This window comes from Puma concolor, chromosome A1 (genome assembly GCF_028749965.1).
Source record: "Puma concolor isolate L17-30 chromosome A1, mPumCon1.1.hap2, whole genome shotgun sequence".
NCBI lineage: Eukaryota > Metazoa > Chordata > Mammalia > Carnivora > Felidae > Puma > Puma concolor.
In genome coordinates, this window is record NC_141667.1 from 35,202,928 (window position 1) to 35,222,572 (window position 19,645).

Genomic DNA, 19,645 nt, shown 5'->3' on the forward strand with positions numbered 1-19,645 from the left:
CCAGCTTGCATTCCCAATCTTTATTTATTTTTGAGAGAGAGACAGAGTGTGAGCAGGGGAGGAGCAGAGAGAGGGAGACACAGAATCTGAAGCAGGCTCCAGGCCCTGAGCTGTCAGCACAGAGCCCAATGCGGGGCTCAAACTCACAAACCGTGAGATCCTGACCTGAGCTGAACTTGGACGCTTAACCGACTGAGCCACCCAGGCGCCCCTAAACTTTTTAAATTAAAAAAAAAAAAAAAAGTCATTATTCCCAAAGCTCCCCCCTTTCAATAGCCCCACAGGCTGGTATTAAGCCAACCACTAATGCATGACACCTCACCGTTGACTATCTATCCAAACCTCACTGCTTAGGTTCCCTGATTTAGGCTCCAATTCCTAATATTATAGAACTGATTATAGGACATACAACAGGCCCAAAGAACATCCTTCACAGTCACTGACCTAGCTAGTATGTTCTGTTTTGTTCCCACTGTGTACGAGTCCCAGGCCTAATTTTCTTTCACTTTTTAAGGGACTCAGTATACATTTTCTTAGCTCCCACTGGGATATTTTTAAACAGTCCTGCAATTGCACATCACCTCTGCGAGCAGGTTTGATAGGATGTAAGTACCTTACAATTGGAAAGATGCCTTTGGGCATTATATTGATGACATTATATGAGGACAAAATGATATAATTCCCTCTGAGGAGGCAATACAGGCATATTTGCACATCCTCACAGACACATTTACACAGGCCCAGTTTTATCTGTCATGTTTCCAGGCATCATCTAGTCCTTTCATCGCAGAAAAACTAAAAGTTACCCAGATATGTTAATGCTATCTGGGAAAACTGAAAAAAGAATATGCTTCTAGAAATTATGAAATGTATTTATAAATTTGCAAATTTAAAGAATGCTGCTATAACACTCAGTTCACAATTGCTTAGTTAGTTTTCACTAGAAATTAAGGTGATTTAAATAATATATGCAATTCAAACTACTGGAAATAATAAGGGAAGCATCTTCATGTGCCAAAAAAGTAGGATATGTTTCAATAAGAGAAGATATGAGGAAAGGAGGTACATTTTTTTCTTAAGGGAAAAGAAAGTAATTTTGTCTCCAAGTGAGGGTGTTTAAAGAAGAAAAACAGGAAAAAATTGGAATGCAGAAAAGAAAGTTTGTAGAAGGATTATAGATAAGGAATTTTAATGTTTAATTTATTTTTAGAGCAAGAGACAGAGCTTGAGTGGGGTAGGAGCAGAGAGAGAGGGAGACACAGAATCTGAAGCAGGCTCCAGGCTCTGAGCTGTCAGCACCATAGAAAAGGAATCTTTGAAAAGGAGTTGTAATGTGTAGTCAAACTAAGATTAAAATTAATTTACTTAAAAATGAGTTTTAATATCAAAAGTAAACTGGTGCGAAATTAAAATTTTGTTTTCTCTCTGTTAAAAGGACAGTTTTCTTGGGATTTATTGTATGATTATGATATACTGTGTAAAGTTTCTTTACCTTTTTTATGATAAATTACTTTTATTACATTATATTTGGTAATCACACTCAATCAACAAGGTCAACAGAAACTTGTAAATATTGTGCTAAATAACACACTCTATGTACATACATTTTCAGTACAGTAACGTTAAAATACTCCATTTCTTTTATTCATATACCTTTGCAAAGTGGGGAATAAATAAAGATACAAACACAGAGGGGCACCTGGGTGGCTCACTCAGGTAAGTAGCCAACTCTTGATTTCAGCTCAGGTCATGCTCTCATAGTTCTTGAGATCAAGTCCTGAGCCCTGCGCTGTCAGCACAGAGCCAGTTTGCAATTCTCTCTCTCCCTCTCTCTCTGCCCTTCCCCACCCTCAAAATAAATAAATAAACATTAGAAAAAAAAGATACAAACACAGAAAAACGTCTTATCTTGAGCTGGTAAGAGTAACAGAAGTTACAATTATATTTATTGATAAGCCAATGATTGACCCTGACACTAGCAACACATAACTAAAAAGTAGCCCTTGTTCAGAAAAGTGTGGTAGACGGTTCATGGAAGTGATACCGTGTGGTCTCCACAGTGGTCTATTTGAGGTGATTTTTTTTTTTTAATGGCTAAACTGGATTACTAACTCATAATAAAATGTAACTAGTCAAATTTAAACCATGATCAAAATGGGTCTACACATGCCTTTCAAAGCCCTGCTGGTCACAGGCAGGAGGGGACTGCTTGCTGCACATTGTGCACACCTGCCTGTGACTTTCAATATGTTCTTCAAATTTGCTCTGATTATAGTTGGGAGGGAACATTAATTCGCAGAGGGGACCCTTCTTGTGAACATCAAAGCTGGAATCAAAGCAAAAGCCTGTCCTGCGCCCATGTGCCCATGTAAATGCTGACTTGGAGGGTCAGGAGCAGTGGGCACACTCTCATCTTCTTTCTTGTCCTCAGATCTTCTAAACCATCAGGCCGACTAAGGTATCTGGCAGGCTGGCTGCAAAGACCATCATCTTCAGTCCTCAAGTGGGCTCTCACAGGTACCCTTCGGATTTCATCTGGGTAAAAAGCACCATCTGTGGGGTGCCTGGGTGGCTCTGTTAAGAGTCAGATTTCTGCTCAGGGCATGATCTCAGGGGTTCCTGAGTTGGAGCCCTGCACGTGCTCCATGATGCCAGCACAGAGCCTGCTTTGGATCCCCTGTTTCTCCTCTCTCTCTGCCCTCCCCCACTTGCTCTCTCTCAAACATAAAATACATTTTTTTAAAAAAAGCACCATCTGCTCCATCTCTGGTTTCCTGTGTTGCACAAGGATTAACATATTGCAGAACGGGTTGTATATTCAGCACTGCAGCAACATGACCATTTTGCTCTGAGCATATGTTGAGACACTGTGAAATCTTCTGAGAACCCTGGAAATTCTGACCTTCCGTTTCCTTTCTGCTTGATTTTCTAGAGTTCTTTCAAGTTCCTTGCTCCTGGAAAGGTTTTCCAAATGTGAAGTTAGACCATCTATTTCTTTGTCTCTCTCTCAAGCTTGTCATTGTCCTGTACTTCAACCACTGCTGGTTTTACATTTCCAGCAATCTTCACTTGTTCTTTCTATTTTGACTCCACTTTTGCAAGTTCATCAGCATATTTATTGCATTTTGTTTTCTCATCCTGCAAGAGTAGTTTACATTTATTATATTTTTGTCTTGTCAGCAATGTCCTTGGTCATTTCACAGACTTGCCCCTTTGTTACAAGGGCAGAAACTGTCTCAGCTGCAGACAGTGATGGCTTTTACATCTACAGTAGAGCCAGCAGTAGCTGGGTCTGTGTTTATTGAGGCATCCTTTACTTTCTGCCGATTCCCAATTTTCATGGTGAATACGCTGTTGCTACTGGCTGATTGGTCTGAAAGTGTATTTATTTGTTTTGGGCCCCTCTGGCATTCCTTGAATTATCTTTGTAATTAATGATCTGCTGCCATCTGAAGATGATGTTTCAAATCTTCCACTTCTCTTCTCATATCGTGCACCCATGTATCAGTCTCTTCCTGATCTCTTTTCACAGCATTTAGTTGACGTCCTGCCACTGCATCAGCTACCTGCTTTTTGACTTTCTCACTTTCCAGCTGTGCAGCATGCAGCTCTGCCATTGTTTGATCTCCCACATTCACAGCATCACTATGTTCTTTGGCCAGAAAGACCATTTCTTGCCCAGTTGCCTGAATCTGTTCCTCTGCTTTACAAAGTTGCTCCTTTAAAAGCAAACAAACAAACAAACCACACACACACACACACACACACACACACACACACACACACACACCCCGTAACTTCCTTACTTGAGGTTATAAACAAGAAAGCCCTTTGCAGATTTTCCTTTTCAGCCAAACAGAACTGCAGCCTCCCAATGTCTTCTTGGCAATAAGTAATCATGCTTTTTTTCTTAAGTTGTTTTTTTTTTTTTTTAATTTAAGTAATCTCTATACCCAACATGGGGCTCAAACTCACAACCCAGAGATCAAGAGGTGCATGTTCCCCTGGCTAAGTCAGCCAGGAGCCTGACTAATCATGCTTTCTTTGTTCCCATCTAAATTCTTTAACGTCTGGACCTCTGACACGGCTTGGTATTTTATATTTCGTATTCTTCAAAGGTACCTTAATAAAGTTCCTTCTCATCCTTTTCCATCTTCAACTAATGTTCCAGTTGTTCTCTTTCATATCATGCCTTCCTGAGTTTGTCCTTTAAACTGCCTCATGCAAAATAATAATAATAATAATAAAAAAATAAACTGCCTCATGCAGTTTCTTTTCAATTGCTTTCTGTGTCACTGACACAATATCTTCCTCAAGCTGGAGAGCTTTGCATGTAACATCACTGTATCTCTTCTTAAACCCTTCATTTTCCATTTCTAACTTTGTGATACTTCAACAAGACCCTCTTGCTCAGATTGCAATTAGTTGGTCACATCTTTCTTTCTCATGGTTACCTTCTCTTTGCATTCTTCCAACTTGTTCTGCAAGTTGTGCTGGTTCTTTTTCCAGAACACCAATGAAATGTAAGAGTTCTTCTTTTTCTTTCATGGTTTTCTCAATTTTCAACTCGAGAAGGCCAACTTTTGTGGTCACCACTAACATGTCAGAATTTCCTTCATCTTCCATAGTAAGTAACTCTTCAGCTGGAGAAGTTCTCAACTGGAAAGGTGTACTTGCTCCACGAATTTCACCCTAATGGGTAACATAACAGAACTAATAAAATGCTCCATCATCATTTGGAAGGCAATATCCTTGAAATGCAAATACACAACTAACGGTGGTTCCTTCTACATAATGTTCAGGCATACAAGGCCATAACAATGTGTGATAATCACAAGCAGTACTCCATCCAACCTTGAATATATCAACCCAATCTTTTGGATGTGGATGGACATACGGAGTTACGGTGCAATGACATTCCAGGTGTGAATTAGGAAGATAACTCTTGGGCACATATTTTTTTTAATGTTTATTTATTTCTGAGACAGAGAGAGACAGAGCATGAGTGGGGGAGGGGCAGAGAGAGAGGGAGACACAGAATCCAAAGCAGGCTCCAGGCTCTGAGCTGTCAGCACAGAGCCCAACGTGGGGCTCAAACTCACAGACCGTGAGATCATGACCTGAGCTGAAGTCAGGACGCTCAACCAACTGAGCCACCAAGGCGCCCCTCTTGGGCACGTATTGAAAGATGACATGGGCAAAGTTGGAAGTCTGCAAGGGGACTTGTTGAAAAGATGTCATTGTGAATCCTTCAAGGGGCTCTAGGACAGAGGGAGCATTAGAGAGCCTCTGAGCCTATACCACCATCAGCCTTTGACCTCTTCCACCTCACTGCCTCGCTCCACCAACTGGCTATACTCCCCAAGTTTCTTTACCTTTTAACTATTAGGTTTCATAATCATCTGTGGTCCTAAGTAGAGAAGGGCTTTAAAACTTTTTTTAAAATATTTTTTACAAATTTCCCAAAGTCAAATTGTAAATGAAGTCTTTTTGACCTACAATATTTCAAAGTATTTGCCAAACTAATTAGACTTATTTGATATGTATATTTCATGGGAAGTATTGTCAAATAATACTAAGCCTTCTTTACATTGTATTTGTAAGATTGTGTATTTGTAAGATGTAGAGGAAGTCCATTCTCTTTCTGCAAGAAATGGGCCCACACTGCCAGACTTTTGCCATCTTGATGTGTTTATGACATGGCAACGTTTTGCTCCTGAATCAGAGAAATTAAGATGGGTAAACAATTGGAGTATTACTCGGCAATCAAAAAGAAGGAAATCTTGCCATTTGCAATTACATGGATGGAACTGGATGGTATTATGCTAAGTGAAATTAGAGAAAGACAAAAATCGTATGGCTTCACTCATATGAGGACTTTAAGAGACAAAACAGATACATAAGGGAAGGGAAACAAAAAGAATATAAAAACAGGGAGGGGGACAAAACAGAAGAGACTCAAAAATATTGAGAACAAACTGAGGGTTACTGGAGGGGTGATGGGAGGAGGGATGGGCTAAATGGGTAAGGGGCACTAAGGAATCTACTCCTGAAATCATTGTTGCACTATATGCTAAATAATTTGGATGTAAGCTTTAAAAAATAAAAGATAAAATTTTAAAAAAAGAGATGGGTAAACAATGGTTGTAAATTAAATGAACACTCAGGGATATGGGAAACCCAAGACACTTGCTTGGTTCCTCCTACCTCCCTCGAAAACCCCATTTTTTGCTTTTTGCATTCCTTCACCATCCTAAATGACCCAACTTATGAATAAACATTGTGTGAAAAGCTTCAATAAAGTTGCAAAAAAAATTTTTACCAGCAATGTCTGATTTCCATCTAGGTCCATAATCCTATAAAACTGGTTTTGTTCCCAGAGGCTTCAGACCTCCTTCTGGACCCTTTGAACACCTACAGCTAGACTTCATTCAACTGCCACTCATTATTGGTTATGAATATGTTCTTGTTATTGTATGTGGTTTTCCAGAAGGGTTGAAGTTTTCTCCTGCTACAAGGCTGATGTCCTCATGGCAGCAAGGAAACTGTTAGAAATTGCGTTTCCCACCTGGTATACCTTTCCCAATCTCCAGCGACAGAAGAACCCACCTTCACCAGGCAAATCAAGGAACCTGGATGAAAACCTTGCAAACTTCTTGGAATTATCATTGTCCCTATCATCCTCAATCTTCAGGTAAGGCTGAGAGAACTAATGGGATCCTCTAACTTTAAACTAAACTTGCCAAAACAACTGTACTTTCCTGACCGAAGGTATTGCTTTTGATTTTGCTGACTACTCATGGTATCCCTCTTGGGAAACACAAACTCATTCCACATGAGATAGTCAGCAGGAGACCAATGTCTATGGGTATACAACTTTCTCCTGATCCTTTATTATCTCATGCTAATATGACTGGCTTCTTAAGTCTTCAATGTCTTATGGTAAAGCCTATCATCAACAGGTTAAAGAAGCCTCTCCAGACTCCAATTCAAAGGATCTTGTTGGTCATAGTGGGGAGATCGATGATTGGGTATTCTGGAAATAGCATTAGAGAAAACAGTGTTTGAGCCTCATTGAAAACGACCTTACCAAGTGCTCCTGACCACTGACACTGCTGCAAAATTGGAAGGCATTGAGCCTTGAGTACACATGTAACAACTGAAGAAGGATCCACCTGATATCTGGTGGTTTACAGACACTGGAGACCTCTGAAACAAATTGACAGGGAAGAGAAGTAGCTGGCATTGAGGTAAACTGCTTCTGCCCAAGACAATGGATCAAGACTTCATACTTTAAATATGAAATAGGTTGTCCCTCTTTTCCTTTTCTTTACTTTGGCATTGGCCTGGAAAGATAATGCCTCATTCGTAGCTCCCAGGCCATTGCTAAGGGAGGTAACCTTCCAGATTGCTGGATTTGTCATCAAAGATTCTGATCTTTCCATGATGCTAAAGATCCTCTAGTCTTCCATGTGACCAATTTATCTTCTTTTCCTCCTGTCCCTGTAAAATACAATCAGTCACCTCTAGAAGTCTCTTACTTTGTTCAACTTTTATGGACAGAGCATCCAATACCTTCTTTTTACCTTTCTCCAATAATAAATGTATTTACCAGTATGTGAGCCAGCCTAACACCATCTTGAACAAATCTACCTTGATGACCATTCCATGACCTGAAGCCTTCTTGAACATAGCATCCTCCCCATTTTTTTTTTCTGTTTAAGCACACCCTAAAGTACAGTTTTAGGGCATAACATCCTTGATATGTTCTGGAGATATGAATGTAATTTTCAAACACTTCCTCCTAGATGGTCCCCAGAACATACTCTCCAGCCTTTGAGACTATATTTAACATGCCTGCACTCTCTATACCATCAGGCAAAAAAGGGAGTGCATCAGCATTGGGAAGAAGAACATCAAGCTGCCTTTGACCGAGCTAAGGTAGTAGCTGCTCAAGCACAGGCTTTAGGGCACCTTTCCCTGGTATACCCCGACCTTAGATGTGACTGCTACACCAGATAAGGTGAACTGGGCTTGATGGAAGGAACAGCATGGGAAGTTAATTCCATTTAGCTTTTGGTCACAACTCTGGAAGGGAGCAGAGAGCTGAAATTCTCCTATTGAACAAGTGTTGAGTACATAAGGTCCTTTAACAAGGGGAGCCCTTAATGACCATCCCTCTGATAAATGCCTGGATCAGTCTGCCTATAAAGGGGTGGACAGATGGTATATTTGCAAGAATGGCATCTGCAGTAGCACAAGCCTCTAAGATGCTTACTTACAACAAAGGAGTGTTCTCTCCACTAGTCCATCGGGAGCTGAATTACATGCTAACTTTGGGCAGCAGAATGTGAAATCTTTAATGCCCCCCCAGCCTCCTATGGAGAGACCCCATAACACATAAAGAAAGGCAAATACCATATTCCTAAAGAAGCTTGCTATACAGAGGGGTTTATTAGAGAGAATCCCAGTACTGGACTACAGTAGCGATCTAGCCCCAGACTGATACTATCCGGTTTGAGACTTGGAATAGGCTAAAAGCAGCCAATGGGCTGAATTGAGAGCTGCCTGGATAGTATATATACACGCACCTTGGCTCCTTACCCTCTGCATGGACACTTGGGCTGTCTATAGGGGTTTGAAAACACAGGTGGCCCAATGGGCTAGGGACCCACAGAAATCATTATAAGTAGCAGAAATATGGAAAGATATATAGGAAAGGATACAGGACTCTGCTGCCTCCTATACTGATTTCCAGGTCTCGGAGCATAGGCCTCCCTCACCCCCTGAGAATATTGAGACAGACCCCTTAGCAAAGATCAGGGCTCTTACCCCCATACAAAGTTTAGAATTAGTTGCAGGGGTTCATAAGCACAGTGAGCATCTCAGTACAAGGGTGGGATGGAGCATAGTGAAGTGCTGTACTGACCTCCTAGCAGCTGTTAGCAACTGCCTGATCTCTTACAGTCTGAGACCTAGGAAGGTTCCACACACCACACAATCCTCCTGGGATCCAACCAGTTTTAGACTGGCAAATTGATTGTATTGGTCTTCTACCCACAAGTCAAGAAAAAAAGCACATCCGAACTTGTGGTGATACGCTTCTGGGCTCACACAAGCCACCCCTGCAAAAGAGCTAATCAAAATGCCAACATCAATGGCCTCGAACAACTTTGTGTCATGTATGGATAACCTCAAAGGATACATAGTGATAGGACATATATTTCACTGGACACAGGACTGGGCTCATGAACAGGACATACATGGGCAGTTTCATCTAACCTATAATCAACAAGCTGCTGGACTCACTACAAGGAAGAATGACATTCTCAAAGCTCAACTCAGAGCCCTCTTACAGTGGCACATCTTGCCAGAAGCCATGACCTTGTTAAATTTGACAGCCTGTAGCCACACCCCAAACCCACGGTTAGGTACCAAAACCAGCATGCCTTCTGGAAAACGAGGCCTGAAGCACTGGTTCCTGAGCTCAAAGCAGGCCAGAAACAACTGTATTCTGTGCTCCTCAGCCCATTCTCCCTGGGGGAGGGGACGCTTGAATGGGGCTTGGAATGGCAACTTCCCCCAAGTTGAACAGGCTGTTTCTTGCCAGAGTGTGAGAAATATCCTGGAGGGCTAAAGTGGTCCCTGTTGATCCTGCTGGAGTTGGGGCCAAAACAGTCAACATATACGTATTCCACACAGGCATCGATACCACAAAGCACGATATGGCTGGTTACCTGACATGCTTGTTTGCACCACCTTTAATTTTACACGGACAGGCTGACTCTTTGGCCTTAGGCAACGTGTCTGGTGTGTCCCTCCTGCTCATGCACCTCAGACTCCCTCTGTCCTCACGACAAAGAGTGAAGCCACTAGCATCATACTGAGGGAGAGGGTTTTCCCAGACAGTACCCACTAAGCATTTATTCTTTTGTCCTTAGCCTGCTGCTCCTCTCTCATGCTAGTGAAGGAAACCCTTTTCTGCAGTGGGCATAGACCTACAGAGATGGTTTACAGTGGGATTCATGCTAGCAATGAGGTTTGCTCCCTTTTTCAGGGGTTTCTTTTACTGCTGCTGTCTGTACTGCTGCTGTGGTTTAAGCCCTCAATTTGAACGCCGTCTGGCAAAAACACCTACCTCCAAAAGCCCCTCCATGATGGCTCAGGGAATATGGTGGAAGAGGTGGGCGTGTGAGGTCGCAAGAGCTGGACTTGAGGGGTGGAGTGTCTGAGCCAGACGAACACCATCTTGGACAAATCTGCCATGATGATCGTTCTGCGACCTGAAGACTTCTTCAGCACAGCAACACACCCCTTATTTTTTCTGTTTGTTTAACCGCACCCTTGAGTACACTCTTGGGGTAGAACATCCTTAACCTGCTGTAGAGGTATGACTGTGATCCTCAAACATTTCCTCCTGGGTAGCCTCCTCGGCACGTACTCCCCAGCCTGGAGTGCTATAAAAGCGAGTCTTACGGGAGGTGGGGTTGTGGAGATCTATTCACTTTGTAGCTACCCAAGACCTACCTCTGTCTGTAAGTCCCTTTAATAAACCATTTCTTGTCAAGCTGGACTTGTTGGCCTTTTTCTCCAGTCTTACAGCTCCTCCAGCCTCTGCGGGGTGTTTTCCTTTTCATGGAATACCCATCCTCCGTGGAAGGCATCCTTGCTTGCATACAAGGCAGGAAAAAGTCAAGCCACTTATGGCTTTGGCAGTGTAATCAGAGCACGGTTGCTCAGGCTCACACAGCATTGGCCGCTTGAGTTTCTCTTTTCCTGACTGAACTTGACAGGTAGAGTGTATGTGACCAGGAGTGGGTTCAGAAAACAATTTAAAAAGGAGAATTTAGAATTGGTTTTCAGACCCAGAAATCAACATAACCCTAGAGGATGAGTATTGGTAAATTTGCTAAACTTGAACATGAATGCTTCATTTCTACTGAAACATGGTAGACAGGTTATAACTTTTTATTATCTGCAGTGAAAAATTTACTGAAGTCAAAATACTGAAGTCAAAATACTGGTTGTCTTTGTAGACCACTTCGATGAGAGTGAGGGCTACAATAACCACAGGGTGTGATGGCTGCCTCCACTGAATTGTAGGAGTCACAAAAACAAAAGATACAAGGATTTAAATTTTTGAAAGAAAAAGTTTCAGTAATGCCCCTTTAAAAAGCCTTATTTCTCATAGGTACAGTGAAGAGAGGGCCAAAAATCAGACCCAAAATTGGAGCCTTTTAGAGGCTGAATTAAAATAGAAGGTGAATTCACATCTTTGCCACACCTCTCACGTGCAAGCAGGGGGACTGATGAGCAAGTAATAGGACTCTGTGGATTCAAATGGGTTAATGTGGGTGGATCTTTGTCAATATAAGAACCTTCAATCCCCATATCTCTCTGAGCTTCCCTTGAAGAACGAGTCCCTCGTCTCAGGAGGCTAGCCCTTCCTCGATTAAAGACACAGAGAAGATCTCACCTGAGAAAGTTAGCTTCTAGAAGAATGTCAATTCACCTAAAGTCATAAGCATCATAATTCATTCCAAACCCATAACTAGCTGCAGATACTAGAATGCCCCAAAGGGACAACTATAAAGTGTGAATTTGGATTTATTGCTCATGTATCAAAACAATTGCAACAAGTAGTTAACTTACATTGGCAGAAACCTTTGGAATGTGTACAGAAATGAATCTTAAAGGTTCTATACTAAGGTCAGAACATGACATGAAACATACAAAATTTATTTACATGGACGCAGATAGAATTTCTAGCTTTCTTGTACTTAAGCAGGCAAGAAAGTCTCCAGTAGGCTTAAATAGTTGGGTAAAGTATTTCTTCAATGGAAGCCTACATAGAATCAGGCTCAGTTGTCACAACTTGCCTGTAAAATGAGGAAGAACTTAAAAACTTAGGAGTATCTCATAACCAACCAATTCTATTCCAAGGTCGACACACAAGAGAAATTCTTACACATGTACACCAGGAAACATAGAATAGAAAGTCCAAATCTTCACTGTCTACAGCAACAAAATTCTGGTGGAGAGGGAGGAATCAAAGGCCCATCAATTGATGAGTGGATTAAATGATCTGTGGTATATTTACAGAATGGAATATTTTACAAGAATTCAAATAAACTACAACAATATTCAAAATCATGGTGGTGGTACACTATTCAGAGAAATAATAAGGGTAAAAGACCACAGGGTCACCCGAGTGACTCAGTTGGTTAAGTGTCCACTTCTTGCTGTCGGCTCAAGTCATGATCTCAAGCTTCATGAGTTCAACCCCTGCATCAGGCTCTGCACTGGCAGTGTGGAGGCTGCTTAGAATTCTCTCTCTCTCTCCCTGTCTCTCTCTCTGCCCCTCCCCTACTTGTGCTGTCTCCGTCTCTCTCAAAATAAATTAACTTAAAAATTTTTTTAATTTCAAAACTACATACAGCACAGTTCTGTTTTATAAGGAGAAAAACAAAAATATCATTAAAATATGTAAAATAATATTTAAAATATTAAATTATACTCATAAAAAGTAAAACTATACAAAAATGAAAGCGATGAATAAATCAACCCAATTGCAGCATTGGGAGGATGGAATACAGGAAAATCTTACCCACAAGAAACTAGACTTAAAGACTCATCTTATATATCTACACCAAAAATGGATTTCTCAACACTGAATGGCAAACTTACATCCATCCATCCAGCCACACGGACAGCTACACACCTCAAACTTCCCCAAATGGGGCTGTAGAGCATGGAGCAGCACGCACACTAGAAAATGTGTTTTCCATGGATAGCTGGCTCAAGTAAGAGTGGGATTGACGGGTGGGAATTTTCATATGCGGATTCACTTCCAAACTCTACAGACAGATAATCCACTCAAGCACTGTGGAGAAAACAAACGAAGCAAGAAACAAAAATTATTTCTGGAAAATTGCACCTTATAGAAATTGCAGGAGTGGAGAAGATGATTTCCCAGTAACATAATCCTTTCAGCCTCCTGAACCACTCTGTGAAAAGACAAACTTCTGTTCCAAATCTGGTGAATACAAAGCTGAGTATAAACTCAGAACCTAGGAAGAAAAAAGAGCGACACCTTTACCATACACAAAGCTACATATATTGTGCTCTCACCCAAAAAATACCCACCATCAATTTAGTTGAAAAGGAAAGAAAATTATGGGAAATTTTGAAATTGTTGACAAAAGGTGGTACAAAGAGCTCCTTCAACAGAAACTGTAAGCTGAAACCACAGGCTTCATCAGGAAGTACTTCTAGAATTGACCCCCCAGAAATAAGAATTCCCACTTATTTTTTTAAATAACAATTCAATTCTCTCAATTTTTAAATTTATTTACTGTTATTTTATCTTATTTATTTTTAACATAATGCCCTATCATGGGGTTCGATCCAACCAGGCATCCCTAGGAGGTTTTCTTTTCTTTTTTTTATTTTTTCCAATTTTTAAAAATATAACTTATTGCCAAATTGGCTTACATACAACACCCAGTGCTCATCCCAACAAGTGCCCTCCTCAGTGCCCATCACCCATTTTCCCCTCTCCCTCACCCCCCATCAACCCTGTTCTCTGTATTTAAGAGTCTCTTATGGTTTGCCTCCCTCTCTGTTTGTAACTATTTTTCCCCCTTTCCTTCCCCCATGGTCTTCTGTTCAGTTTCTCAAGATCCACATATGAGTGAAAACATATGATATCTGTCTTTCTCTGACTGACTTCACGTAGCACAATACCCTCCAGTTCCATCCACGTTGCTGCAAATGGCATGATTTCACTCTTTCTCATTGCCAAGTAGTATTCCATTGTGTATATAAACCACATCTTCTTTATCCATTCGTCAGTTGATGGACATTTAGGCTCTTTCCATAATTTGGCTATTGTTGAAAGTGCTGCTATAAACATTGGGGTACATGTGCCCCTATGCTTCAGCACTCCTGTATCCCTTGGGTGAATTCCTAGCAGTGCTATTGCTAGGTCATAGATCTATTTTTAATTTTTTGAGGAACTTCCACACTGTTTTCCAGAGCGGCTGCACCAGTTTGCATTCCCACCAACAGTGCAAGAGGGTTCCCGTTTCTCCTCCACATCAGGAGGTTTTCTTTTCTTTTATAAAAAAAAAATTTTTAACGTTTATTTATTTTTGAGACAGAGAGAGGCAGAGCATGAACAGGGGAGGGGCAGAGAGAGGGAGACACAGAATCTGAAACAGGCTCCGGGCTCTGAGCTGTCAGCACAGAGCCCGACGGACTCAAACTCACAGACCGCGAGATCATGACCTGAGCCGAAGTTGGCCGCTTAACCGACTGAGCCACCCAGGCGCCCCGAGGTTTTCTTTTCAAGGGGGGAATCTAAAGGAGGTATGAAGCCTAAGATCAAATAATTAAAGGCATATGGTAATATTTTAGTTTCAAAATTAATGCAAATTTTGTGCAAATTTTCATAGAAATTTCTTATAGACTGAAAGATAATATTCATGATAACCATTACAGTTTCTTTCTATTTTTTAATCTAAAAACACATAGTTTCTATATATACTAATATATATCGTTTTTAAACAAATCAAAAATTTAAGGTGTCTCTATTAATAACCTTCTATATTAGTACAATACTTATTTCCTATAAGCATTCAGATAAACCATGCTTTATTATTATTGTTTTTGATCCAGCACAGTGGCGCCCGAAAAAACATGCTGTAGAAAGAAAGAATTATTAAGGAAGCGGAGAGCCTCCTCTGGAACTTCAAGGAATAAAGTGCGGGGCATTTGGTCCTGTTAGCCCCACTGCGCACCCCGCGCAGTCACATTGAGACGCTGTTGTGGGAAAGCGGCTAGATAAGTTTTCTCCCACTTTTGGCTCCAAATCAAACAACCGGAAAATGAAAGCTATTACTCTCCTTCCCTTCACCATAAGAGGACCCCGACCGGACTGCGGGGATCTAACACAACCGCAGGAGGGTCTGGTGAGCTTAGGTTGTTAACATCAGAAGGGAACGAAGAGTGGAGGAATGAGAAAGACCGGGCGTGACTCTCGAGAAAGAAAGCAGAAAAGCTGCTAGTCCTTACAGTGGGCGGGAAACCAGCCCTAACTACGGCCAGAGTGGGGTCAATGCCAAGCCTCCTAAGCATTCCAAGCACTCCTATTTTGGTTTCTTCTGACCCTACTCCTAAACCTCCTCCCGCTCTTTTTGTCCTTTCTTTTCTTGTCATCTTTCTTCCTTCTTTTCTTCTTTCTTTCCTTCCTCCCTCCCTCCCTTCCTCAGACCTGCAACGAAGGAAAGCGGCACAGCCTGGAAGAAGGGCGCCTTTCCCCTTTTCCCCCAAATCTGCTCCTCCGCCGTGGGCCTCTGGGTGAGCTCGGCCCGGTCCTCACCGGTTCCTCCTCCCGGGTCATCGACCCGAGTCCGCGTGGGCCAGGCGCCGTTTCCTCGGACGCCTCAACCGAATGCAGGAGCCTAGACGTGGGACGGGAGGATGCCAAGATTCGCTCGGCGTCCGGGTCCCCGCCCACAACTGAGGTCCTACCTCCGTCCGGCGGCCCCCAGGCTCCCCTCCATGCCCCGGCGCTGCCCGCGCCCCCAGCCCTCGCTGCCCGGCCCCGCTCCCTGGAGGCTCCGGGTAGCCTAGGTCCAGAGAGGAGCCGCCCCCCCCCCTCCGGTCCCCACCTCCGCGGTAACTGCCAGCTCTGCTGCCCTCACGCCCACCCACCCGCTCCGAGGAACCCTCCTTCCGCCTCAACGGTCAAACTCTGAATCAACCACATCCGTAAAGCGAAAGAGAAAAGTTTTGGTATATGGTAAAATGTCATTACGAAATGATGTCCTCAAAACCAGTGAAATTTTTAGGCACTTAATTTTATGGATGATTTGGGGACACAGTTATGGAAGAAATGAAATGATTTAAAACTGAAGAGTTAAATAAATTTCGATAAGTAGATTTCAGGGAAGCAAAGTTTCGGAGCTGGAGGACCCAGCAAGGAAGCACTCCGCGCAGGCGCAGTTGCCGACCTGGCTGCCCGTCTTCCGCCTCCGCGGCAGTGCCTCACCGAGCTCCTGACTCCCACGTGTGCCCCGTGTCCAGAGACGGCGCGGTTCCCAGCCTGGGGAGTTTGAACAGCGCCCCCACACTTCCCGTGACTATATCCGGTCTTCGTGAGCCCCAGGCACGCTTTTGCATTCCTTGGGCCCTCAATCCATAAAAGAAAAAAAACCCATCTCTTTCAGGTTGGCATTGGTTTTAAGACCTTATATTTATATTAAATATTTTCTTTGACCAAGGACTTCATTTTTCCCTTTTGATTTTAAAAGAAACTAAAAGAATTTTGTGAGGCCGTGAACTTATTGTGAGGCCCCAGGCATTTTGCCTAGTGGAATAGTCAGCCCTGCTCGTTGTGCTGCTGATTCCTCTTGGCTCCGGGCAGTTGGTGCTCAATCTCCAGAGGTGGTGGGTTCTAAAGCTTCCCAAACAAGATTTTCCTTCCTCCGCCGCAGCCTCCACAGTTTTTGCGCTGAGAGATGCGGCAAAGGCTTCAACAACTGCCCAGCTATAAGGTTTTATGCTGCCTTCGAAGGACTCTATGGTTTTTGTAAATAAGCAAACCTCCCACAGATGGAAATTGTTCCTTCTCAGGTCATTCTGCTAACATTAGAACAGTAAACACAATAGTTTCTTTCATTGGAGTGAGTTGCGCAGATAAAAGAAACCTAAGTGAGTTTCCACCTGCGAACATGTGAAGCAACGTGCAGACGCCACGAGACTCACCGAGATGGAATCTGAGCACAGAAGGGCCAGGGCCACGGAGCGGGGACATTTCCCGGCTGCGTGGAGTTCTCCCGGCTGCTGGCTGCCCGGGTGCCGCGTCTCCCGGAAGTCCACCGCGCGCGGGCAAGTTGGACAACCCGCCACGCCCCCACTCGGCCGCCCCCGCGCGCACGGAGAAAACCCCCACCGCCCACCCCGTGCACTGCAAACCAGGCGCCCCAGGGTCCCCGCTCGGGGACCGGCACCGGCCACTCCCGCTCCTGCGCCTCGTCCTTCCCCAACAGCCAACCAAAAACGTAAGTGAAAAATCAGAATTAGAGCATTTTTTGTACCATTTTATTAAGAAAGCTAAAGGAAAATCTCCCAACGTCTGTGAAGGCCAAATTCTTACATTGAGTAATCAGAACAGATTACTAAACGGGGCGGTTACTGTAGCCTAGTTGTCCCAGGAGATTCGTGCCCGGAATGCTCGCAGGGGAAGTCTCAGGGGCCCTGGGCGCTTCAGACGGGCGGCGGCGCAGCCGCCCCGGGGATCCGGGCCACAGCGCGTGGGACCCAATCCACGGAGCCTTTGAAAGCCGAGGGGTAGCTCGTCTGGCAGGAGGAGGACGCCGCTCTCAAGCGTCTTCACCGCGAACGGCGGTCCCGGCGACGCCGGCGCAAGGAGGCTCTGCCGCGGGGCGCCTCTGGTTGCTTGCAGGCCTCGGGACATTGAGGCCGCGGCTGGCCGCCCTGAGCCTCGCCTCCACGTGCTCCGCTTCTGGGTCCGTGTCGCCAGCAGTACTGGTGCAGCAGCCCACAAGGGCGACGAAGCAGCTCTTGGTTGAAGTCCAGGTCGTCCCTAGAGAGCTGGCCAAGCTTCGGATACAAAGGGAGCGGCCAGGGCCCAGAGCTCAATGAGTGCAAAGTCAGCGGCGTGCTGGGTCCCTGCTCCCGCTGGGCCAAATCCCAGGCCTGGCGCACGCAGAGCGGATGGATGTGTCCCATGGATAGCTGTGCCCCATTGCTTCAGCTGCCCACGGGAGGGAAAGTGTGCACAGACTCCTTTCTTGCAAATTTATACTCTCCTGGGCGCAGGGCATAGGCCCACATCATATTAGGATGGGTGGGGACGTTTTCTAAGGTGTAAATTGCCTCGGAAGTCGGCGCCCGATGAAATTAAGGGCAAAGTCAATCATCTTGGATGGAGTTATCTGAAGTTGAATTGATTTTGTTGACTGACATTAAAGAGTGTTTGTTTTAAAAGAAAATTTGGGTAGAGGGGCTTGGTCAAAACAAGCTATTTACAGGGTTACTCTTTTATTTACGAAAATCCTAAGGGAACTGTGTGGCTCCGTCGTTAAGTGTCCGTCTTTGGCTTTGGTCATGATCTCAGGGTTGGTTAGGTCCAGCCCCAACTTGGGCTCTGTGCTGGTAGCTCAGAGCCTGGAGCCTGCTTCAGATTCTGCCTCTCTGCCCCTCTCCTGCTTGTGCGCTCGCTCTCTCTCTCTCTCTCTCTCTCTCAAAAATAAACATTTTTTATAACAAAAAAATAATTTTTTAAAAAATCCCACGTGACTGACAATTTTCGGTAACTTTCCATCCATTGATTCTCATGGACATGCTAGCAGATTTTACCCAGATGGCCAGAGTGAGAAGTGGCTGGCTATCTCTGCATGAAATCACACTGCTGGTTAGTGACAGAAGTCAGATTCACACCCTCATCTTATATTTGTCTGTTTCCAAGTTAAAATAGCTTCAGAATTTCAGCCAGTATGTATGATGGGGTGGGGGTCAAGATCTAAGGATCCAGATACTGTTTCTGTTCAAGGTCGGTCCATCATTTCTCTATATGGGACACTCAGCTAGGACCTAGCCTCTCTTATCAACATATTTTCATCTATTGGTTGGAGATAAAACTCAACATTTTACAAGGTAGCCTTTATGATTAAATTGGATACAAAGGCTATGTAATTAAATATCCCTGGCAGAAAATAAGTTGTTCTGTTACAATTACTATTTTCATTGTCATCATTGGTGATATGGCCACTGAGATAAATATAACATCGATAAATAAAATATAAAATGTCTTTTTGTATGTGATTACTCGTGGTGGATTGCTTTTTCCTTCCTGCATCATATCTATCGTGAAATTGAATCCTATTACATCCTTCCTCAAATATTTCAGACTTCGTACATCCATTTGGTAAATTTGTCAGTGCATCCTAACCTACATTTCCTTGATCAGACGTTTATCTTCAATGTAACAAAGTCAGTTTAATTCCAAGAGCATAACAAGCATGTTTTGAGCACCCGCCATGAGCAGGGTGCTGTGGTTGGTGCTGCACATGCAGAGTCGAAGAACGGGTTCCTGCTTTTGCATAACTCACATTTCAGGGGGAGAACAGAGTCACAGTCAGGAAACCATGGAGACACAGACAACTCTTACTCCCTGTGGTGGTTCATTTGATGCCAGGAAAGAAAACTTCTAATGTTTGAGATGACTCCCACCAAAGACCGTCTTTTTCATGAGCTGAGGAAAAAAGACAATGGTAGAGGTAAAATGAGAAATAAACAGGAAAAAAGAGGATAGGCAGTCAAAGCTGAGAGAGAGAGAGGGAGACAGAGGGTTGGAGGTAGAAATAAGGACATAGTAAGGATGAAAACATGGACAAGAGAAGAAGCAGAGGGTTGGAAGCTCTGGTCAAGGCAGCTAGTATCACTAAGTCGAAGGAATTCATTGGAATAACATGGTATCTTTGCAGCTAACTCAGGGCATGGGATACAGATACTCCAGACAGAAAGCTCTGTTGCGCTGAGTCCAAGAGTGGGACAAACATGGTTCAACATCCCTGTTCTCTTTGAAGGCTCAGCCTGCAGCTCACTGGGTTTGGTG

General features: G+C 43.6%; 2 long non-coding RNA genes and 2 pseudogenes across 2 annotated transcripts; 1 reads left to right on the forward strand and 3 right to left on the reverse strand.

Moving 5' to 3' along the window:
• Positions 1-220: 220 nt before the first annotated feature.
• Positions 221-4,143, reverse strand: LOC147584095 (tax1-binding protein 1 pseudogene; annotated as a pseudogene).
• LOC147584096 (uncharacterized) lies at positions 2,429-10,563 on the forward strand. The gene is made up of 3 exons (XR_015241060.1): positions 2,429-2,517; positions 6,491-6,694; positions 10,058-10,563. It is a non-coding gene; the product is annotated as an uncharacterized LOC147584096 (long non-coding RNA).
• Positions 3,906-4,956, reverse strand: LOC112860466 (tax1-binding protein 1 homolog pseudogene; annotated as a pseudogene).
• Positions 10,564-11,591: 1,028 nt separating the features above from the next.
• On the reverse strand, positions 11,592-16,866 carry LOC147584097 (uncharacterized). The gene is made up of 2 exons (XR_015241061.1): positions 16,771-16,866; positions 11,592-13,070 (listed from the first exon to the last, which is right to left on the reverse strand). It is a non-coding gene; the product is annotated as an uncharacterized LOC147584097 (long non-coding RNA).
• Positions 16,867-19,645: the final 2,779 nt, after the last annotated feature.